General features: G+C 43.0%; 1 protein-coding gene across 4 annotated transcripts in view; it reads left to right on the top strand.

Annotated features, from left to right (window-relative positions):
- LOC106585474 (homeobox protein cut-like 2) overlaps positions 1-25,064 on the top strand; it is a 114,827-nt gene that overhangs the window by 19,371 nt on the left and 70,392 nt on the right. The window lies entirely within an intron of this gene.

Genomic DNA, 25,064 nt, shown 5'->3' with positions numbered 1-25,064 from the left:
AAACTAGTAATATCATCAACCATGTGTAGTTAACTAGTGATTATGTTAAGATTGATCGTTTTTTATAAGATACATTTAATGCTAGCTAGCAACTTACCTTGGCTTCTTGCTGCCCTCGCGTAACAGGTGGTCAGCCTGCCATGCAGGCTCCTCGTGGAGTGCAATGTAAGGCAGGTGGTTAGAGCGTTGGACTAGTATCCGGAAGGTTGCAAAAACAAATCCCTGAATCCCCCCTGAACAAGGCAGTTAACCCCTGTTCCTAGGCCGTCATTGAAAATAAGAATGTGTTCTTAATCTGACTTGCCTAGTTAAATAAAGGTGAAAAAAATATATATAATAATAATAATTGGCAAATCGGTGGCCAAAAATACCGATTACCGATTGTTATGAAAACTTGAAATCGGCCCTAATTAATCGGCCATTCCGATTAATTGGTCGACCTCTAGTCATAATTACTGTGTAAGTCTAAGGAATGGGGTGAGAACCATGAGCCTCCTAAGTTTTGTATTGAAGTCAGTGTACCCAGAGGAGGATGGAAGCTAGCTGTCCTCCGGCTACACCATGGTGCTACCCTAAATAGTGCTGTGGAAGCTACTGTAGACCTTCCTTGCAAAATAGTTTTCATCAGTTATTTGGTGACATGATTATATTTAGTATACTTTTATCTAAAAAGGATAACTTTTTAAATGTATCACCATTTTTATGAAATTCACTGAAGAGGATGGTCCTCCTGAGGAGCCTCCACTGATTCTCACATAGGTATTCCTCTTATCTAGGTGGGTGAGGGCAGTGTGGAGTGCATTTGAGATTGCGTCATCTATGGATCTGTTGGGGCGGTATGCAAATTGAAGTGGGTCTAGGTGTCTGTGATGATGGTGTTGATGTGTGCCATAACCAGCCTTTCAAAGCACATCATGATTACAGATGTGATTAATGGATTAGCGGGAAGACAATCCACCAGGGGTTGACTCTCAGTATGATAGTTCAACTTCAACTTCAGTACGTCCTGTAGTAGTGGGAGATTATTGAAAACTGAGGTTATTGTAATACTGCCTTTGAAGTGTTCTCTCAGACTCCGAGCCTATTTCAATGAGTGCCGAAAAAAATCAAATGAAAATGTAATTGTTGTGCATGCTGTTTAATCCAATAACCATCTGATGTAACAGACTGCTATATTATCTCTCAGCATACTTAATCGGAGCGGACTTAGCCCTGTCACTTTTTGTTAACCTCTGTTGCAATGGGAGAAGGGTTTCACTAATCTGCCATTGTTGGGTTTTGCAGTCTGTAGTGCAAAACAGACTTGGCAGTCAGTGCGAAAGTAAAGGCTTTTTAATGATGACGGGCCCCACTGCTATTTCAGCTTATTAAATCGAATAATGTAGTGCTCTTTGAAATAGATAGGAGGGGGATAGTGGTGGTCTGGCAGGGTTTATTTTGGGGGTTAACTAAAATTGCGTGTTCCCTTTCCTGTTTTCCTTTCTCTCCCTCTCCCACTGGAAGTTGGCAAACAATTTAATTCCCAATGGCCTCTAAATTCGAAGTGTGTGTGTGTGTCTGTTAGCAAAAATGTCTTGTCTGGTAGAGACAGTACCCCCAAGTATATGTTGGAGATAATTGTATTTTGTCTATTTTGGTTGTCTAAGTGTTGTATTAGTAATAAAATATGAGCTTCATCAGGAAGTATTTTACTAGGGGAATTCAGTCTCCTGTGACAAGCTGATCTCCTACAGTGCAGTACAGCAAGGCATCCTCTGCAGTGTCATCACAGCACTTAACTTCTGTGTCCCCTCTGAAGGCTATCCTGTAACTTAAACAGATAGCTGATCGCCGGCTTGCACACCCTCCTCCACAGCATCTAACATGGATGAGGTTTCAGCTCAATAGATAAAGTAGCAGTTAATTCTCATGTGCTTTGCTCATTTTGTCAGTTTGACTGTTCCACTTATTCAGTGTTTTCTGACTTGCTGAGCTTGAGGGGATCTGAGTGCCATTTCGCAGCCAGATCTGAGTTGTGTTGATTGAATTAGACAAAGTCGGAAGATAATTAAGAACCGCAAGGCGCTGCAAAACTGTCTGCTTCCAAACTGGTGAAAATGAGACGTTGCCACATCAATGAGCGAGCCTGTTCTGCTGGATGTCAGCGCTGGGTTATATCAGTTGACACCCTACCTCCTAGAGCTGGAGCCATTTCTCCCCTCCCTTTCATGTTTATCCAAATAGAATTCATCACAAACCCAAAAAACCCTGCTCCTGACAGTGCAAGACATTTGCAAAGCTTTGTTCCCTTCTTTCACCTAAGTATTTCATGACTTTAAGCTGCCAACAGTAGTTTAGCATAAACACCAAAGAGGTGTATGTGTGACAGTGTAATGTGCATGTTAAGTTTTGTTCCCTGCAATCCCATATAACTGCATCCAAAATATGACTAATTATAATGCACTAATGCTCCAATTTAGGTATAGGTTGTTTGTGTAAAGTATTCAAGAATAAATAATTCATACATTTTACTGAACACTGACACCTGATCACATTTCCTGGTTTTCACCTAGGTCTACTTCATGTAGCCTATTTGCTTCGGTGTGCACTGGTTATCTTTTCTGTCCTTGATAACAGATCATTGATAGTCACAGGCATGGATTTGGATTCTGACCTTGATGTCCTTGGGCTGCATGTAGTCTCCTGTTCTTTAATGTTCACTTTGCCCTGTTATTCTTCTGACTTTACAGTTCATATTTGATATATACAATGTTTATAAGACTCCAAAACTTCACAGACTCACAGTAAACACAGACTTGAAGATAAATCATCGGAACATCATGATTCTCCGAACCAGATCCTGTCACGACTTCCGCCGAAGTTGGTTCCTCTCCTTGTTCGGGCGGTGTTCGGCGGTCGACGTCACCGGCCTTCTAGCCATCGCCAATCCACCTTTCATTTTTCCATTTGTTTTGTCTTGTTTTCCCACACACCTGGTTTACATTCCCTCATTATTTGACATGTATTTAACCCTCTGTTCCCCCCCATGTCTGTGTGTGGAATTGTTTGTTTCGTGTATGTGCACGTTAGACTGGTTTGCGCTGGGTTATGTCAACCCGTATTGTGTTTAGTGTTCTTAGTGCCGTGTGTTTTGTCCGCCGAAATAAAAGGCTCGGTTTGCTACCCAAATTCTGCTCTCCTGTGCCTGACTGCTTTACAGTCAGTTACGCATACTTAACAGATCCTTTATATTACAACCATAATCCATTCTTCAACACAGAGCAGTCCCATGCAATTCAGTCCCTTCCCAATGCCCCTGAGTTTCCTGTATCAATAAGCCAAAAGGTGAAGCATAATGAACAGCTGCTACTTGACTGAAAAACAAATACTTTCCGGTGTTTAATGTAGAACACAGGAACTGCTCAATTATATGTTTGAGTCATTTATGTACAGGAAAGGGAATAGGGCAGTTGTCTGAGGCTTGGTCTTTATGTCTGATGATAGTCTATTGGCAGCTCTTCTACACTCTCACTCACCCTCTGTCTGTCTATTTCATGCACTTGGTTTATGGATGTTGGCTGGGACGGCCACTCCCTCTCCTATGTTCGTTTTGGGGTGGGGAGCTGTGAGTAATGGCTATTGTAGATTTGCTGCTTATATATTTGCAATGGAACAGGGGATGGTAGCTTACAAGGGATGAAAAAGGGTGCAGTGTTATTTGTTTTTGAAAAGGGATTTGCCTGCGCAGATCCCTTTGGTGGGCTAGGAGGGAGGCGGGATGCAGTGGAACACGGGGTGCAAAAGGCACATTTTCAAAGCCACTCACTGGCGCCCATCTCTCACCATGAAGTGGCAAGCGTGGTGAGTGGCTTGTACGTTGTCATGGATACTAAAGCATGGGACCCCAGAGATGGGGAGCAGGGAGGACGAATGCCGCCCTGCGTATAGGATTCCTGTCAGGTCTGCCCTAATAGATGGCATTGATGGACCATTTGTCATACTCTAATTGTTCCAGAAAACACGAAATACCCACTAGTAAAAACAGTGGTATGTCAGTGGGCTTTTAAAGTGGGGAAATGGGAAGGGGATGCGTTGATACACTGTCTAGCACTCTCACTTAAAGAGACAATGCAATGCCTCTGTTCTGTTGTTCAGGCCAGCTGGACTGATTAGACCTGGAAGAGTGGTGGTGGTGAGGTGAAAGCAGGCAGAGGAAAATAAAGAAAGCTAATCATAAAGCAAACGGCAGTCACTTCTCTGTATCGATGTGGCTAGATGGGGGTGAAGCAGGCTGAGAAGTGTTGACAGCCTGGGGAACAACAGTGGTGGGGTTGGGAGTGATTCGTTCTCTCTCCCCTCTTTATTCTACCAGTGAAATGCTGTGGGATAATGCTTGTCCAAGATAATAAATAAAGCAGGGCAGAAGCGTAGATTCATGGCTGGGAATAGCACTTCTCTCTTTGACACACGGAGACGGCCAGACTCCTGAGTTGAGTACAAATTGCACAGGGTACAAAGGTATTACTTGTTCTGCCCTGTATTGGCATGGCTCCTGTGTTTCTGGTAATGCTGTTGGGATTAATCTGGTAGTATATCCCTGATGGATGGCTTTCCTCCTAGGCTTCCCTGATAAGCAGGAGGATCTCTGGATCAGATATGCAGACTGCAGACCTCTGGGATCACCCAGGTATTTAAGGGTTCAAGTTGAATTAGCATGTTGAACCCCCTCCCCATCTTACAATCATAGGTCCTAATTCTGTGAAACCTGGACAGATCCTCCTGGAGTTAAAGATTAAACATGATGGCGGAGTGCCATGACTCCAGATGGAGAGAATAGTTTAGGACCTGACGACAATACGTCACTTTAATCATTCATGGAGCCCTGTCAGGAGCATTATAATTATGAATTTGGAACATATTGTTAGCAATTCCAAAAACCCCAATTTGGTACTTTTTAATCAAATTCAAGGTATTTTTCCGTGAGAGTGTGTTAAGTTTTCCCCCTGACCTTGTACCCCAATTATTGTCCTAGTTATGCAGTAAGTGCTAACGTTAGGAGGTGATGAGTCTGTCAGTGGGTCCAGGAGGCCTGGATCCCAGAGACCTGTGGTGAGATGAGTGTTCGTAGGGTCACAGTGTGACGGCCCAGCACTTTACCGTGACCTGGCTGCTCACCTCCAGCCTGATGGACAGATTAAAGGACCATTAAGTATAATTACAATTTCAGTTGGAGAAGCGAACTCACGGTGTCAGAAATGGTTACAAATTGATGCCCTACCCCATCTGCCTTTTAAATTCTGCATTTAATTAGATTCATCTACTTTTACTATCAACAAGTATGGACTTTTGACAGGGAAAAGAAGGTGTGGTGGTGTGGGAATGGAAACTTCACAGTGCTGGCGACTCGAAGTGTAAGGGATGCGAAATATTTTATTTTGCTATTGCCTAAGGTATTTTGAAATACATTTTTCTGTTTTCCCACTGAATCCAATTGTGACATGTCCAGTCAAATTGTATTTGATGGCTGCAGAGGAGACATTGACAGGTAGTTCCAATGTGATCCTATGTGCTGCTGTGTGTGTGGCCCGACTTGCTGTCTGTCCGTCTGTTTGTCTGATTATGTCAAATGTGGTGATGTTGGCGCAACATTGGCTGGGTGTTGCCGTGGTTTGCCAGCTCCTAAGGGCAGGTTGCCAGCTTTGTATGTGGAGCACAGGATGGTAATGTACTCATCTCTGTATCCATAAGAAAACCCACACTACCGCCCAAGAGAAATTGGTCGATGTCATCATCTCAGGTGGAGGCCCAGGCGGCAGACAAAGTTTTCTCAGTTTTACATCAACAGTAATGTTTATAAAAAAAAAATCTTTACGGTAACCTTCCCCTCTCCTTCTCATTTGGGGCGATTACTACACCCATAGTGAGAACAAACAGTTTCTCTACTTAATAATTCTCATCACTTTCATCTGATATTCAGTTACCACGGGCAATTTAGTAGTTGAATAATTTTGTGAAAAATTCATTTATTATCGCTGTACGTTATGAATCTGGAGAGACATAGAGTGGTGGAGGATTTTAAATGGTGTCTGTGGAGCGAGGGATCCAGGGGAAGGTAATGTGTTCTAATGTTCTCAGCCATATGCATTGTTTTCAGGGCTCATCGGTTTTACATCGATTCCCACTGAAGTGTTTAATTGCATCATGAATATGATCTAATTCTGTCCTTTTCTTGGAAACTGGAGCACTCTCCGCCAATGATGTACGGCCTTGACAGCGCCACATCAGGATATATCTTATATGGAATGTAAATTATAGTGTTAAATTAGCCCGGAAAGATAACTAGCTGGCACGGGGAATGGACTCAACAGTTTAATTTAGTGTCAAAAGGCCGTGAAGGGATAAATCACCTCTTTCTCTCCCCATCACAGGTTGGAATTATTTCCCTTCCCTTTTACTGTATGTATTGTATTTCAGTGCTGCTGCAGGAGTTCTTGTGAAGTTCAAATGCTATGTTTTTTTGCATGGCATCAACTGACTGGTGCCTGTTGGTCGTAGTCAGAACACCTGCTACGTGGTCTCAGACCTCTTATTCCACAGATCACGCCCTCTGTTCCCTGGGGGTCTGCATTGCCATATACAGGTAATGCAATTTTACACCAGTAATCCTGTGGTGCTGCAGGGTCTGGTTGAAAATGGACCCGTCCTGGCTACTTGCATTTCCCCTTTTCATTCTTCCTCTTTCTATTCCTTCTCCACTCCTTCCCTCAATGTCCTATTCTGAGTAAGAGTGATTGCTCATGAAACCAGGACAAAAACTAAACAAAACATTGAATAATAATTTAGAAATAGTTGCCATATTAATAACCCCTTTAAGACTTTGTAAGTGCTACAAAGCAAACCATTATTGCCATATGAAGCTTTACCGCTTGCTCTGTAATATGAGTAGTATTTTAATTTCAATTAAAAAAGATTTACATATAAAATTATGAATATTTAAAAATAGAAACATGAATGTTGAAAAAAACACCAATATCCCACTCTGGAACGTTGATATGTCCGTAGAGTATGATATGTTCAACAATATATAGAAACATTTGCAAAATCAATAATGGTGTTTTTTTTCCAGATTCATGTTTATGTCTTTCAGTAATCATAAATGTATGTGAATAAAAGCTGTGGATTTAAAATACTCCTCATATTACAGAGCAAGCTGTAAAGCTTCATATGGCAGCAATGTTTGCTTTGTAGCAGCTACAGATGAGACGACATGGAGTCTTAAAGGAGGCCTGAGTTAAGCCAAAATGTCATAAAAATGCCAACTTTGATACATTTTTTTCTTAATTATGCTTTCAGATACAAATGTCAAAGGCAGGGCTTTGAAACAGATTATTTTAAGTGGCTATTCATGGAGCATTGTGGGTATTCAAGGGCGTTGGATAGGCCTTCGTTCATGTGAAGGAACTCTCACAGTTTCCTGTTTTCAGGAGTCAAGTGTTTGTCTGAGTGCCCTGCCTCTACACTGACTTACCCTGAATGACCCAAATGGACCAGTGTTCCTGCAATCGTCAGCATGATCTTGCTCGGCCATTTTCATTGATAACAACTAACCGAAACATTCAGCCCAATAGGCAAGTTTAATGTGAGAACTTCTGTTTCTGGTGTTCCCAGAGAAGAGTGGAGCAGTCTCAGGGAACCTGGTCTGGGTATTCACAACCTCAACCTGTCTCCGTCCCCCTGGACTGGACGAGTGTTAGGAACAGGACAGAGACAGAGAAAATCCTAGCAACATAAGTATTACCATGGAACAAGATTGGCATTAGAGACAGTATTAGTGTGACATGTCATCAAAATGGTCCTCTTTCCCCTCAGTGTTATGCTTTAGTAATGGTGGTTGACATGCAGACATTATATCTTGCCTTCACTACCTACTATTGGGAATAGGCATGTCCACAGGCGTTCCTCACCACCTACTATTGGGAATAGACATTCCTCACCACCTACTATTGGGAATAGACATTCCTCACCACCTACTATTGGGAATAGACATTCCTCACCACCTACTATTGGGAATAGACATTCCTCACCACCTACTATTGGGAATAGACATTCCTCACCACCTACTATTGGGAATAGACATTCCTCACCACCTACTATTGGGAATAGACGTTCCTCACCACCTACTATTGGGAATAGACGTTCCTCACCACCTACTATTGGGAATAGACGTTCCTCACCACCTACTATTGGGAATAGACGTTCCTCATCACCTACTATTGGGAATAGACGTTCCTCACCACGATCAAGAGGGGCTGTTGTTTTGGGTTTAGGGGAGGGATTGGTATGTTAAATGAGCTATGGGAGGTCTGCTGAGGTGTTTTTTTTAGGTTCAGTCAGATGAGAATTGCTGTGTTGGGAGTTTGAGGCAGCTGTGTGAAGTCATTTTCCAGGAGCGCAAGCGGGAGAGAGGTGCGGATTAGACAGCGCTTCTGAGCCGGAACAAGTCTGTCTGGGAAGGGATGAAGGCTACAAACAATGGATCTAATTCCCCGCTCACACTGCTAGACAGCAGATGCACTCACACACCCAGTGTGAATTAGGCCTATTTGCTCCTCTCACAGTCTGAACTGAGCGTGCCATAGCACAGGAGCTGCCCGACAGAGAGAAGCTGACACGTTCTTCACATCCTAGCCTTTCTCCTGATCTTCCCCTATTTCTGTTTCCAACCGACCTCCAAAAACTGTCTCCACTTTTCGCGTTTTTGTTTCATGTGCTGCAGGTCTTCATTATTGGTGACATAAACATGAACACACAGCAGAAAACAGGCTCCAGCATTGTGTTGGAGGGGGAGAAAGGGCATTCCACTGGCGGTGCAGAGAATGTGTGCACCTGTGGCCCCATTGATTGCGTGTTTGAAACTCCAATGCTGAGAAGTTCATGCCTTTTTAATGTCAGTAGTGCTTTGCCTCAGGTCATGCGAAAGCCCCGAGGTTAGGGAGGGTTCACGAGAGTGGATAAGCTGAATCACAACAGCCCTCCACCACCAATCGAACCAAACACAGACCCAGTACCACCTTCTCTCTCTAACACACACACACACACCCACCCCTGACCCCCAGAGCCATTTGGTAGGGTAGAGATCAATGTCACTGACCCAAATGGATTTTGTCCCTCTTCTCTTCCCTCTGATTGGGGACAGTAATGGGTCAACCTCTGTTTGGTTGTGTCGACAACTGTTAACGCAGCAGGTAAATAAGCATTTGTATTAGACTGTCGTGACCTGTACATGTAACATGCATGCTTGTGTTTGGTTTGGAGCCTACTACTGTGAATGTTTCCTCAGGTAGCCCTCAAACAGTTTCCATGTCAGGATTGTATCTTGTTTTTCAATACCTCATTTAGTATTCAAACAGGAGCTAAATAGCAGGCTGAATGTTTAGAGAAGTGTAGTTGTTATGTGGCGAGTGAATGATGGAGATGTTGGTATACAGACCTGCTCCCTGCTCTCTCCTCTGTGCTTCTCTCTCCCATCGCGGCCATCTCCACCCTGTGTGCCCAGTAATGAGCTGTGGTGGACATGCCTTGTGTTCCCAGGCTAAATTCAATCTCTGGTCTCTGAATGGAGGGAATGGCTCTTTGTGTGTCTTTGAGAAGCAGTGAAATGAAATGGTGTGCACTGAGTGAAGCTGATTTAGAGTCTTGAGAAGAACATGTGGATGCCTGGCAGGCAAGGTTGTGTGTGTGTGTGTGTGTGCGCGTGTGCGCATTTATGCACATGTCTGAGTGAATGCATGTACGTGTGTGTCAAGGAATGTGCTGCCTTGTTGGGTGTCTATTGAATTAGGTTTTTTATTTAACTCTGCATTACCAAATGGTCTGCCAAAAATACTGTCTGAATGAAAATCTCTAGCCCGCTGGTTCATCATTGAGAAGCTCATTGTGCTCTCATTGTGACCCATTACAGGGACTGGTGAAGGACCTAGCAATAGGCTAAGTGATTTTATGAGCCAATGTCATTGGCACAAGTCTTATTCTTTTTTCCAGGAATGCATTTTCCCTTTAAATGGCAACAAACTACATTTGCACTTAAAACATATTATTTAATCTTCTGTTATTTTACATACAAATTGCATCCTGGGCGATGCATTCATCATTTCTCATATCTACCCTGCTCCTAAATGAAAAATGGATCTGAAATGAATAATGGATCTCTCGCTATAGTATAATTTTCTGTTACTTGAATATAGTCATGTTTCTTCCCCTGCATTCTTTTCCAAGTGTTCTTCCTAGTTGCCTGGAAGAGGTTGTGATGTGTGAGTGTAAGGCTCGGGTGTCGTGAGTGAGGAATCAAACGCAGGAAGCAGCGAGCACAGGGTAGTGGCTTTTTAATGGATCAACAGGCGAGCACACACAAGCCACCCCAAACAGCGAATAACGCGCACACAAAATAAAGTGCCCTAAACACAGGGGAAAACACATGCGGCGCAGAAACAAACGCACAAGCACAAACAGGAATGACAATCCCGCACAATGAGAAGGCGGACTAGCTAATACTAATAGCCCCGCTAATCACCCCCACTAAGAACAGGTGCACACAATCACAAAAAGGTGGGAAACAAAAAAGGGAATCAGTGGCAGCTAATAGGCTGGTGACGACGACCGCCGAGCGCCACCCGAGCAGGAGGGGGCGCCACCGTCGGTGGGAATCGTGACAGTGAGGGGATGATATGTTCTTCCTAGTTGCCTGGAAGAGGTTGATGTGTGAGGGGATGATATGTTCTTCCTAGTTGCCTGGAAGAGGTTGATGTGTGAGGGGATGATATGTTCTTCCTAGTTGCCTGGAAGAGGTTGATGTGTGAGGGGATGATATGTTCTTCCTAGTTGCCTGGAAGAGGTTGATGTGTGAGGGGATGATATGTTCTTCCTAGTTGCCTGGAAGAGGTTGTGATGTGTGAGGGGATGATATGTTCTTCCTAGTTGCCTGGAAGAGGTTGTGATGTGTGAGGGGATGATATGTTTTCCATCATCTATCTCTGGCACAATGACCCTGGTTGTGGTCCTTCATTCTACAGTATTTTGTGTTGGTGTTTTGCGATGTTTCTGTTTTATATGATAGGCTTATGGATCGGTACTGGAGGCATACATAATAGGGGTTGTGGTTGGGTATTCACAGGTGGCTTATAGATGGTAGAGCTGGGATGGGCGGTTGTCCTTTGGGAGGTTATGGGTGGGCAGTGTAGTGTGAACCTGGCAGAGTTGGGGTTGAGTACCCTGGTCCTGTGTCTTTATCTGTAATTACATGGTGGAGCTTGGTGAGATTGGGCAGAACTCTAAAGCCCTGTAGATATCTCTGCAGGGACACCGTGCTCCAGGCTGCAGGCAGACAGACAGCAGGGTCTGGGAGTGTGAAGCAGAACCAGCCCTCATCATGCTGTAATCCCACCACAGACGTTTTCCCCTGGGACCAGGGCTGGTGTTCCTTCCTGTCCTCTACGGTTCTGGTTCTGTGGCCTGGCTGCCTGGCGTACTCTGCCGAGAAGCCTGCTGAGGCGCCGGGAGAGGCAGCCCACTCTGTCGTGCTCTAGTTGTTCTTGTCGGTTTGTCATCCCTAAAGTTTCCAGCGTATCCTAGGAGACGTCCTGACACTCAGTTGCAGATGGGAGCCGGTGGACCATGGCAGTTTGTCACATTGTGTATTGGAATTTACAGTAGGAATGAAATATGAAACAAATATGTCATTATACTTATGTGTTTTCGACTCATCTATCATTTCCCTTCAACACCTCCTTCCTACTTGTATCTCAACCTGGCCAGGATTATAGGATGAAATACCTGATTTGTCTGAGACATTGTGAAGGTCAATTTATTTTACTCAGGTGGCATCCAGCTAATGGTAATATATACTGTGATGATGCTGGTTAATTTACTTGTTGCATCTGACTGGTCCACTTCACAGTAATAACAATAATTGCATTATGAAAAAGAGGACACTTTGTCCTGGATTTAACATCTTCATACTCTGCTGTGATGTTTGGCTTCACCACAAAGAAGAACAGAAAACAAACTTCAGCACAAATGAACAGGGCAGAATTATTCCCACTCAGTTAAGTGTCTTTTGAAGTTTAATCTGCAAAAACCAATAAGAGGATGCAAAGTGGAGCCTGTGAGTCAACAGTCCCAGTGTTTGATGGGTAAACGGACAGTCAAATGGATGATCTGAAGAGACGTTCATCTTTCTTTAGGCAAATTGGGCTGCTAGGTGACTAATTGATTGATTGCATGACTTGCTGATACAATCAAAGCTCCGGCCTGATTTATGACGATAAATCGATTGATTAATTAGATTTCCTGTGATGGAGGGGGAACCCTGCGATGGCGGTGAAGAGTGGGGGAAAGACACCTCCAAGTCATACATCCATCGTGGAGCCGACAGCCATGAGGGTTTAGTGTGGTAATGAGAGCAGCCTAGATCTCACTGCTGACATTTCCAACGCGCCGGCTACCTCTGACCCGTCTGACCCGCTCCCTAGATTAACCTGCACATGTTCACATAAACACTGCTGATATTTCCAATGCGCCGGCTACCTCTGACCCGTCTGACCCGCTCCCTAGATTAACCTGCACATGTTCACATAAACACTGCTGACATTAAAAGGATGGGGAGGGAGAGATGTGTGAAACAATGAAGTGACTTTTTCAGTTTGTCGGGTGCATACATCATTAGGGGAACAACAAAACATGTCTATTGCACATTCCAGACTAAATAAAAACCTATCTTGAACAGGGTAATATGAGTGCGTCTTGTTGACTCTGCAGATGACATTTAGCTGGGTGTTTAAATGCTGATTTAAAGCAAGATGGAGCCCATTCTCACCTGTAAATACTTTATGGCCCTTTTGAGAGACATGGCAGGGAACTGGCTGTGTGGTACCCACCCCACACCCCCCTGCACACACGTACAGTTCATGCACACACATGCATACATGCAGACGTACACACATACATCCCACCGAGGAGAGCAGCTACAATAAACTGTGTGGTGTGGACATCAGGGATGCTTTTTATTTGCTGTGGGTCAGAAAGGCTGTTCTGGTGATGTGATGTGCAGCATCTTACAAAACCACTCTCTGCTGTCCTCCTGAGATCAGTACTGTACAGTATACTAATGATTAAGCTGCATTGGGCAGCTCTTTGTCCAGATGTTATTTGCCTTGATAATACAATAGAAAAATACAGGCAGTTCATTTTATTTAGGCCTACATTATGAAAGTTACTGTGTTCACCAAAGCAATTTACTTTGCTATTGCAAATCTATAAATGGTTTTCCTATTGCAAATCTCACATAAAAATTCCCATTCATGGGATGTTAACTTATCTGCTGGGTCTTGCAGCCTTTGTGACAGCAGCACTCTAAGTTTTACACTGCTTGTTGTCAGCCCAGGTTGTATTTTCACTCTCACAGTTCTATTTAAATAATTGTATTTTTGGTTCAAATGCTGGAAAATTAGAAGAGAGAGAGAGAGCGAGGTAGAGAGAAAGAGAGGGAGATAGTGGGAGAGAATAAAGGAGCCCCTCTCTCTGACAGGTGGCCCTGGTTCATGATGCCGGGCCCCAGGGGCCCCTGGAACACTGTGAGAGAGAGAGGAGGGACGAGTCTCTCAGCGCACAGGTGGTGTGAAACGCAGCCCTCTCTCCTCACCTGAAATATTTAGATTCTTCTGGCGGCGGCGCTTTGATCTTCCTGCAATCGACAAGGGAAAGTAGGGGGGAGAAACAACGAAAAACAAGAGGAAGATCAGCACACCTGAGAATGAACAGATTGGCATTTTCTTAAGAGAGAATAAACAATCGCAGGTTATCTGTGTGTGTTTCACTGCTCCGCTATTGTCATTTGTGGTGAAAAGTGGGCCAATGTGGTGATGACTTTATTTGTAGAGCTTTACCAAGTGTTGTCTTATTCTCATGCTGAAATTAATGGTTGGTTTCTGAGAGAGAATCGTCCATCGCAGTCCATTCGTACAGTAATTGTAGAGCATCACTCTTAAAATATATATACACTACTGTTCAAAAGTTTGGGGTCACTTAGAAATATCCTTGTTTTTGAAAGAATTTGTTGTCCATTTAAAATAACATAAAATTAATCAGAAATACAGTGTAGACATTGTTAATGTTGTAAATGACTATAGTAGCTGGAAACTGCAGATATTTTGCTGGAATATCTACATAGGCGTACAGAGACCCATTATCAGCAACCTTCACTCCTGTGTAACAATTGCACGTTGTGTTAGCTAATCCAAGTTTATAATTTTAAAAGGCTAATTGATCATTAGAAAACCCTTTTGCAATTATGTTAGCACAGTTGAAAACTGTTGTTCTGATTTAAAGAAGCAATAAAACTGGCCTTCTTTAGACCAGTTGAGTATCTGGAGCATCAGCATTTGTGGGTTCGATTACAGGCTCAAAATGTCCACAAACAAAGATCTTTCTTCTGAAACTCGTCAGTCTATTCTTGTTCTGAGAAATTACGGCTATTCCATGCGAGAAATTTCCAAGAAACTGGAGTTCTCGTACAACGCTGTGTACTACTCCCTTCACAGAACAGTGCAAACTGGCTCTAACCAGAATAGAAAGAGTGGGAGGCCCCGGTGCACAACTGAGCAAGAGGACAAGTACAGTAGAGTGTCTAGTTTGAAAAACAGACGCCTCACAAGTCCTCAACTGGCAACTTCATTAAATAGTAGTCGCAAAACACCAGTCTCAACGTCAACAGTGAAGAGGTGACTCCGGGATGCTGGCCTTCAAGGCAGAGCTGCAAAGAAAAAGCCATATCTCAGACTTGCCAATAAAATAAAAAGATTAAGATGGGCAAAATAACAATTTGTAGACCTCCACAAGTCTGGTTCATTCTTGGGAGCAATTTCCATACTCCTGAAGGTACCACGTTCATCTGTACAAACAATAGTACGCAAGTATGAAAACCATGGGACCACACAGCTGTCATACCGCTCAGGAAGGAGACACGTTCTGTCTCCTAGAGATGAACGTACTTTGGTGCGAAAAGTCCAAATCAATTCCAGAACAACAGCACAGGCCCTTGTGAAGATGCTGGAAGAAACAGGTACAAAAGTATCTATATCCACAATAAAACGAGTCCTATATCAACATAACCTGAAAGGCCGCTCAGCAAGGAAGAAACCACTGCTCCAAAACCGTCATAAAAAGCCAGACTACGGTATGCAACTGCACATGGGGACAAAGATGGTACTTTTTGGAGAAATGTCCTCTTGTCTGATGAAAGAAAAATGGAACTGTTTGGCCATAATGACCATCGTTATGTTTGGAGGTAAAAGGGGGATGCTTGCAAGCCGAAGAACACCATCCCAACCGTGAAGCACGGGGGTGGCAGCATCATGTTATTGGGGTGCTTTGCTGCAGGAGAGACTGGTGCACTTCACAAAATAGATGGCATCATGAGGGAGGAAAATTATATGGCTATATTGAAGCAACATCTCAAGACATCAGTCAGGAAGTTAAAGCTTGGTCGCAAATGGGTCTTCCAAATGGACAATGAACCCAAGCATACTTCCAAATTTGTGGCAAAATGGCTTAAGGACAACAAAGTCAAGGTATTGGAGTGGCCATCACAAAGCCCTGACCTCAATCCTAAAGAAAAGTTGTGGGCAGAGCAAGGAGGCCTACAAACCTGACTCAGTTACACCAGCTCTGTCAGGAGGAATGGGCCAAAATTCACCCAACTTATTGTGGGAAGCTTGTAGAAGGCTACCCGAAACATTTGACCCAAGTTAAACAATGTAAAGGCAATGCTACCAAATACTAATTGAGTGTATGTAAACTTTTGACCCACTGGGAATGTGATGAATTTTTTTTAAAGTTGAAATAAATCATTCTCTCTACTATTATTCTGACATTTCACATTCTTAAAATCAAGTGGTGATCCTAACTGACCTAAGACAGGGAATTTTTACTAGGATTAAATGTCAGGAATTGTGATCACAATGACCACAATGATCGGCTATGAAAAGCCAACTGACATTTACTCCTGAGGTACTGACCTGTTGCACCCTCGACAACTACTGTGATTATTATTATTTGACCGTGCTGGTCATTTATGAACATTTCAACATCTTGGCCATGTTCTGTTATAATCTCCACCCGGCACAGCCAGAAGAGGACTTGCCACCCCTCATAGCCTGGTTCCTCTCTAGGTTTCTTCCTAGATTTTGGCCTTTCTAGGGAGTTTTTCCTTGCCACTGTGCTTCTACACCTGCATTGCTTGCTGTTTAGGGTTTTAGGCTGGGTTTCTGTACAGCACTTTGAGATATCAGCTGATGTAAGAAGGGCTATATAAATACATTTGATTTGTTAAAAATTGAGTTTAAATGTATTTGGCTAAGGTGTATGTAAACTTCCGACTTCAACTGTATATATACAGTACCAGTCAAAAGTTTGGACACTCCAACTCATTCAAGGGTTTTTCATTATTTTTACTATTTTCTACATTGTAGAATAATAGTGAAGACATCAAAACTATGAAGTAACACTTATGGAATCATGTAGTAACCAAAAAACTGTTAAACGAATCAAAATATATTTTATATTTAAGATTCTTCAAAGTAGCCACCCTTTGCCTTAATAACATCTTTGCACACTCTTGGCATTCTCTCAACCTGCTTCACCTGGAATGCTTTTCCGACAGTCTTGAAGGAGTTCCCACATATGCTGAGCACTTTTCCTTCACTCTGCGGTCCAACTCACCCCAAACCATCTCAATTGGGTTGAGGTCGGGTGTTGTCGAGGCCAGGTCATCTGATGCAGATCTCCATCACTCTCCTTCTCGGTCAAATAGTCCTTACACAGCCTGGAGGTGTGTTCGGTCATTGTCCTCCTGGAAAAACAAATGATAGTCCCACTAAGTGCAAACCAGATGTGATGGCGTATTGCTGTGGTAGCCATGCTGGGTAAGTGTGCCTTGAATTCTAAATAAATCACTGACTGTGTCACCAGTAAAGCACACCCACACCATCACAACTCCACCTCCATGCTTCACGGTGGGAACCACACATGCAGAGATCATCTATTCACCTACTCTGCGTCTCATAAAGACACGGTTGTTGATTGTTGGAACCCAGACTTCCACCTGTCTAATGTCCATTGCTCGTGTTTCTTGGCCCAAGCAAGTCTCTTATTCTTATTGGTGTCCTTTTAGTAGTTGTTTCTTTGCAGCAATTTGACCATGAAGGCCTGATTCACGCAGTCTCCTCTGAACAGTTGATGTTGAGATGTCTGTTACTTGAACTCTGTGAAGCATTTATTTGGGCTGCAATTTCTGATGCTGGTAACTCTTATGAACTTATCCTCTGCAGCAGAGGTAATTCTGGGTCTTCCTTTCCTGTGGCGTTCCTCATGAGAGCCAGTTTCATCATAGCGCTTGATGGTTTTTGCGACTGCACTTGAAGAAACTTGACATTTTCCAGATTGGCTGACCTTCATGTCTTAAAGTAATGATGGATTGTCATTTCTCTTTGCTTATTTGAGCTGTTCTTGCCTCAATATTGACTTGGTCTTTTACCAAATAGGGCTATCTTCTGTATACCATCCCTACCTTGTCACAACACAACTGATTGGCTCAAATGCATTAAGAAGGAAATAAATTCCACAAATGAACTTTTAACAAGGCACACCTGTTAATTGTAATGCATTCCAGGTGACTACCTCATGAAGCTGGTTGAGAGAATGCCAAAAGTGTGCAAAGCTGTCATCAAGAAAAAGGGTGGCCTCTTTGAAGAATCTCAAATATATTTTGGTTTGTTTAACACTTTTTTTGGTTACTTCATGATTCCATATCTGATATTTCATAGTTTTGATGTCTTCACTATTATTCTACAGTGTAGAAAATAGTAAAAATAAAGAAAAACCCTGCAATGAGTAGGTATTTCCAAACTTTTGACAGGTACGGCAGCGTAGCCTAGTGGTTAGAGCGTTGGACTAGTAACCGAAAGGTTGCAAGATCGAATCCCCAAGCTGACAAGGTACAAATCTGTTGTTCTGCCCCTGAACAAGGCAGTTAACCCACTGTTCCTAGGCTGTCATTGAAAATAAGAATTTGTTCTTAACTCACTTGCCTAGTTAAATAAATGTAAAATAAATATAATTTTTTTTAAGAGTGATGCTCTACAGTTCCTTTGCCTTTCACAACTACGAATGGACTGCGATGGACGATTCTCTCTCAGAATCCAACCATTAATTTCAGCATGAGAATAAGACAACACTTGGTAAAGCTCTACAAATAAAGTCATCACCACCACGTTGGACCACTTTTATATACAGTCAAATCTTTATCATTCACATCCAGTCTCCATTTTACCAGACCTTATTTGGCCTGTTGAGGTTATGTTTTCACTTAGGTTTCAACCCCCCAGCTTGCTAATGAATCCAGGGAGGTCTAATCAGTCAGTGGCCATGTATTACAGTATGACAATAGACATCCTGATTGTAACCACAGACTTGGAGATGAGGAGAACAATGGCCTGGCTTAATGATGATAAATAAGCTCTTCTAATTGGCCGTTCAATTAGAATGTTCACCCATAGATAGCAGTTTGAAGGTTCTAATTGGAGGACATTTAAAGATATCCTTAGGATTCTAGATTCAATGGAAGGGCTATGTTAAGGCTGTAGTTTTTATTAGTATTTTTTTTTTTTTAAAGGTGCTGTCTCAACTGAAAAATACCATAATGGTAATGTGTTACCCTTTCTTATCAGTGGTTGTGTGTTCATGTGCGTGTGTGCATGTGTTTAAAAATAGAAAGAATCGTTGATGGGACAATGTGCTTTGGTGCATCAGGCTCTAAAACTCCCTAAATGAAGCTGGCTATGACGAACAATGTCTGACAACACCAGTCACACCTTTTACTGATGGTTGTAACGCTCACGCGCCTCTCATCCCCTTTGTGAGATTTAGCTTGCTGTTTAACGACAGCCTGCCTGACTGGGGATTAATTATTTGGGATGATTTATCAGGCTTACTAGTCCAGGGTTTAGAAAGGTGTCAACATTTAAATGTGATTTTCAGCCTACACCAAACTATTCAACACCACCACTTTCTACTTCCTATGTACTGTACTACTGCTGCACAGTGGACACTATGATACCAATCACTGTATGGTCTAAACACAGTGGACACTCCGGTACCAATCACTGTATGGTATGAACACAGTGGAGAGTGGAGTAGTGGAAATGAGAGCAGCTGAATGAACAGGGGGGTATTATAGTAGACAGTTGTGTAGAGATGTAGAGAGCTGCTTGCCTGTCAGTCGGTCGGTCAGCCCAGGGAGGGAGGCCAGATAAGGGCTCATCCTGTAGATGGACAGAAGCCAGCCAGCCAGCCGAGGCTCTGCCTGCCCCAAACCCCTCTCCCTCCCCAGCCTTGTTTTTCTTTTTCTCCACCCCTCAGCGGCTGGGGGGTGCCAGTAATAACGTTGAGGCCAGACTAGACTGCAGCGATCGGGGCCATTGATTGTGGTGATTTGATTTATAGATCGATCCCACTCTCAAATGTGGCGTCTGAGATGCGGGGCCAATCTTAGACGGCTATGGCCAATCTGGTGCCCTACAGAGAATAGGAGGGGATAAGGAATGTATAAAAGGAAACTAGACTTATCTTAATCACACACTGGCTTCAGTGCTGCCTTGCTACGACCAGTGTGTGTGTGTGTGTGTGTGTGTGTGTGTGTGTGTGTGTGTGTGTGTGTGTGCTCTTTTTTGTGTGAGCTTGCATGCAATGTGTGTTTGTGTCTCTTGGTGTGCGTATGCGGTGGGGGTTGTGAGGCTCCACAGTCACCAGGCAGAACAGAGTGGATCTATAAATTGATGGAATTCAAAGCCTCCAGCATCGATTACCATTATAACTAACAGCAGCACACAGAATGTCTGATTATTTTTAGACAAAGATTCTGTGCTCTCAGCAGCAATTCTGCTGATGCTGTCACACTTTCAGACATTTGCCTATGATTGCAATTAGATGAGATGCAAAAAGAAAAATAATACCCATCTGCATTTTCCCCTGTCCTCCTCGCCCTATTTTCCCCTTTATTTGTGCTGTCCAAGCCCGCTGCATACAATAGTGTGTGACTGTGAGTCTACATTCTATTGCAGTATCTTGGTAGTTTTTCCACCATGTTTTGTCTTTGTGGAAGGCCAGGAAACAGCTTATGGCCACAGATGTATTCGAGAGGAGTAGGTTTAATGAATCAATTTCAAATGTACTGTTTTACAATATAGTAGCTTCACATTTTTTACAGAAAACATTTTATACATGCTTCTCACACACTACTGATTTTGTATGTCTTTTATGTATTGAATGTTTTTACAGACGAACATCAGTGGATATGAATGATTTGTAGTGGGATTGCTGGGCTAAGAAGCTTTAATAAGCATTAGTATTATTACTACTTGCTAACATCAATGTTGGCAATGGTCCAATGGTGATTTATTTCATAGCATTGGCTATAAATTGTAGTACCAAAAATATGATGTTCCTGATATCATTATCTCTCCACTACTTTCTTATCACCATTATCCTCCATTTTGCTTGTCTTGTTTTTCACGTCCCTCCGTGGAGTCTAAAAGGACCACCCCCTGCAGTCCTTTCAGCAACACAACACACAAGCTTAAATACCTGACCCACTCAATGCTGTGTGACTGGCTTTGTCAGGACATGTGACTTCTCCTCCACAGAGACTGTCCTCAGCTCCTTCACAGAGACTGTCCTCAGCTCCTCCACAGAGACTGTCCTCAGCTCCTCCACAGAGACTGTCCTCAGCTCCTCCACAGAGACTGTCCCCAGCTCCTCCACAGAGACTGTCCCCAGCTCCTCCACAGAGACTGTCCCCAGCTCCTCCACAGAGACTGTCCCCAGCTCCTCCACAGAGACTGTCCCCAGCTCCTCCACAGAGACTGTCCCCAGCTCCTCCACAGAGACTGTCCTCAGCTCCTCCACAGAGACTGTCCTCAGCTCCTCCACAGAGACTGTCCTCAGCTCCTCCACAGAGACTGTCCTCAGCTCCTCCACAGAGACTGTCCTCAGCTCCTCCACAGAGACTGTCCTCAGCTCCTCCACAGACACTGTCCTCAGCTCCTCCACAGACACTGTCCTCAGCTCCTCCACAGAGACTGTCCTCAGCTCCTCCAGAGACTGTCCTCCGCAGGACCAGGCCTGGACCCTCCCTCCCTCCCTCCCTCCCTCTGGACCGGCCCTGCTCAGCATCCCCCTTACCCCCTCTCCTCCTTCAACTACCCCCTCCTCCTCCTACCCCACCACTTCCCCACCCCAGCGATAGCTCTGCCCTTCCTAGGGGAAACTCATCAGTTACGTCCGGATGTTTGACTGGCAGAAGCTTAATGACAGGAGCTCGGTATTGACCTGACTGCTACACACTGAAAATTCGGTCCCGATCGCCTTTTTTAAAACCTTGTCAAACGATGCCTGGGAAATTCTTCTTTGCACAGGGAATCAAACTTGTTTACTCCCCCTATTTTCAATGTAAGTAATCAAGACTATAGTAGCTCTAGATGTATGTGTTGTTTTGGACACTCCATGCGGATTCATGGAGATAAGTGAATCTTATCAGAGACCTCAGTTGCCCATAACTCAAGGTGAAATGGATCAGCTATGATTAGTGAGGTGTAAAATATTTTGGTTCAAGAGACTTCAAGTACAGTACAGTTGCTCCATCATCCGTGTCTTCAAGAAAACCAAACAGGCAAACAATGTTCTGCTTCAGTTCTCTTCAAGAACGTGGACAGACACCAGGTTTCATTTGATGTGCTATTGCCCAGCCTTTTCAGCTATTGTTGTTTTACTCATATAGATGTATTCACTGCTCTCATTGGTTGAGCTACTCACAATTGAATGGAAACTGAAATCCATAGTATATTTAACATGCAGTAAAAATAAGTGGTCTGTTATGATGCCATTTGATAAGTTTATACGTTTTACATTCCTTGCCCAACACTAGACTGATGCTTTCACTTTCGCAATTAATAAACTTGGAGATTTTGAGGATATACTGCAAACACTGAACTATACATTCCAATTACACTTTACCCACATAACCAGTGCTTGACTTGGGATGAAAGAAGTACAGGAGCTGTCTTTTTCCAAGTTGGTCCATTAGACTATGTTGACCGAAATTCACAAATGATATTATGCTATAGACACCTCCTGATTATTCACTGTTAAGGGTTCCTACACATTTTCCATGACTTCTCCATGACTTAACCTCATTTTCATGACTTATAGCCTACATGAAAAAGTTACCATTATTGACCCTGGAAGGCTGCTGTGTCTGATCCCATGCAGGCCTACCATCTCCTGCCATTGTGCTCTTGATCAAGGCACTTAACCGCCCACAAAGTAGAACTGCACTATTAGTCACATGTTGTTAACATGTGGTCAACCCTCCACCTGGACAGCTCCTGGGTGTGCAGGCTTGGCTTTTGATCCAGCCCTGAAACAGCCAAGTCTGCTTATCAAGGTCATGTTGAGTAGCTGATGTATAGTCTACAGTGTGGTTAGACCAGGGATTGAACAAAAGCCTGCACACCCAGTAGCTAACATGGAGGATGGTTCCCACCCTTGATATAAATGTATCGCAACATTACAACCAAATACTTCTGTCTTTAGAAAATGATTCCCTCATTCAATAAATCAGGGATCAAATGGATAAAGTAGGCTACTTCAAAGCAAGGTATCTAATTAGACATGTTTATGTTTAAGGCTCAAATATTCATGTTTCAGGGTAGATTTTTAACATTACATGGCTACTGTTTAGTAGAGGGGAATCCCAGCTTTCCAACGGTGCAGGTAGAAAGGCGACAAAGACATTAATGCTTAGCTATAGTTAACTAGCTCCATAGCTGCTACAAGTTATGTTTTGAATTGGCTATCTAGTTAGTCTGTTGTCTGACATTATTTTATACGTGCTGCTAAAATGTCGCGCTCTCTCTTCTCAGGCAACGGCACACACGCAGCACACACTGGCAGGCACTGAAGAGTCATTCCGATAATGGCTGATATGTAGATTAAGTGATTGATCATATTTAAAAGTGTGCCTTCATTAATTATTTTAACACAAACTATTAAACTAATTTTATGACTTTTCATGACCTCCAAACCCTCATTTGACAACTTGGAATAGTGCATCATGCGTATTCATGACAGATTTGCGCAATCTCGAACAGCCTACTGTCACGCACAGAGTCACAGACTAGTGGCAAATAAACTTGAACAAAGCGGAATCAGGAAATGAATGCCCACTCTCCATTGCTCTTCAATGCATTCTGCTTTGATCAACCTTCTTTTTCTTCTGTGTGTGAGTCTGGGCCGGCAATAGGCTGCTTAGTTTTATAGAGGAGCCGAGAACCAATTCCCCAAAAATGAGAAGTGCCAGAACGGCGCTGCGGACAGCTCCGGCCCAAATCAAGCACTGCACATAATTACAATGTAAATACATATGTTATTGGACTCTTCATGTGAAGAAGCAACCAAACATTGTGTTGAATTTGACTGAAATGAGGCTTCAATGTGATTTGCTTTACTTTAAAGTCTCTTCATGGACAATGAAGGGCTAGGCAATTCAGAATCAGCACTATAATCCACACAAAGCCACTTCTAACAGGATTCTCTCTCAGCCAGATTAGCTGGTGGTCTAGAGCTGCTTGAATCTGTTGGAGGTTAGCCCACTCCTAACAGCCAAGTCCCAAATCCCCCAAAAGTCTCATCCAATATGTGTTAGAATGGCTGACTGAAGCACAGTGACTAGCTAATAAGAGCACAAGGCAGTCGGAAACCAAATAGGAATGTGTTCCTGACAAAAGAATGATGGCTCCATGAAATGCTTGGTTTTGCTATAAACATCATGATTTACAATCTGAGATGCATGAGAATGGGATAAGCAAAGGAAAATTTAGTCCATTCTGACTCTTGGAGAAAGTCCTTAGGCAAAGGACCCATCTCTTAAGAAGACCCATATTACACAGTTGAAAGGTCCATTTGGACAATTTGTATTTATTGTGTTTACTTGATAGCTACCTACACAAATAGCTAGCTAGAACAAAGTGTTAATAAGATTAAAATTCATTAAAAAGATTTAAGAGCAACTGTCCCCGAGAGAGATCAAATAAAACTCATCAATGGGAGCATTCTGTCGCTGGCTTTGGAGAGAGAAAGGTGGCCTCTTTCAAGGACCAGTACAGTAATCTATTTACATCAAGATCTGATGAAACTGAAGGGTTAAAATGCTTTCACTGGGAATAAGTGGAATCAGTTACATTTTTCAAATATGGAACTGGAGTTTTGTCCCTAGGTTTTCTCTCTCTTTGGCTCATGTGATAATTTATTAAATTGCTTTTAAGTAAGACTGGAGATTAATTAAAACACAGTCAATTTCATTTTCCAGCGTCATATATAAATTCACTGTGTTAATTGAATCCCTCACTCCAGTTTTTTATATTATATCCCAGCAGATACAAGGGAAGACCTTCATCAAATAAAACCAATCCAAGAGGACAGGAAAAGAGATGGGATTAAAAGGGACAACCGTTGTCAGCCGAGACGAGTACTGTAGCAAGATTTTAGATGTGTTTTGTTGGTTTGCAGAAAGAGCTGGAAATTGGATGATTAATCAATGGATGCTATTGGGTTTGTGGATGGCAAGTGGTGTGGTGAGGCCAGTATAAATGCATGGGTCTGAGGAGTGGCTGTGTACACAGATCGCTGGGAATTGTACAGTGGATGTTGATAGGGTGGAGTTTTAGCAAGTACTGTATCACCAGGTATTGAAGGATTTAGACAGATGAATTGTGACACTAATAGGAAATGTGGGTTATTAGCACTGGGCCTTGATAAGATCCTAGCAGTATATTTCTGTTATTAAAATCCACCTGAAATCAATGTAAAGATGTGGAAGAGAGATTTGAATGAAATGGAGGCTTCAATGGGATCTGTGTTAATCATGGAAAAATAAATAATGTTGTGTGTTGAATCGTGTCTTGTCTAGGCTTAAAATC

The sequence above is a fragment of the Salmo salar genome, chromosome ssa24 (assembly GCF_905237065.1).
Source record: "Salmo salar chromosome ssa24, Ssal_v3.1, whole genome shotgun sequence".
NCBI lineage: Eukaryota > Metazoa > Chordata > Actinopteri > Salmoniformes > Salmonidae > Salmo > Salmo salar.
The sequence above is the reverse complement of the archived record's forward strand: the minus strand, read 5'-3'. Positions and strand labels throughout refer to the sequence as shown.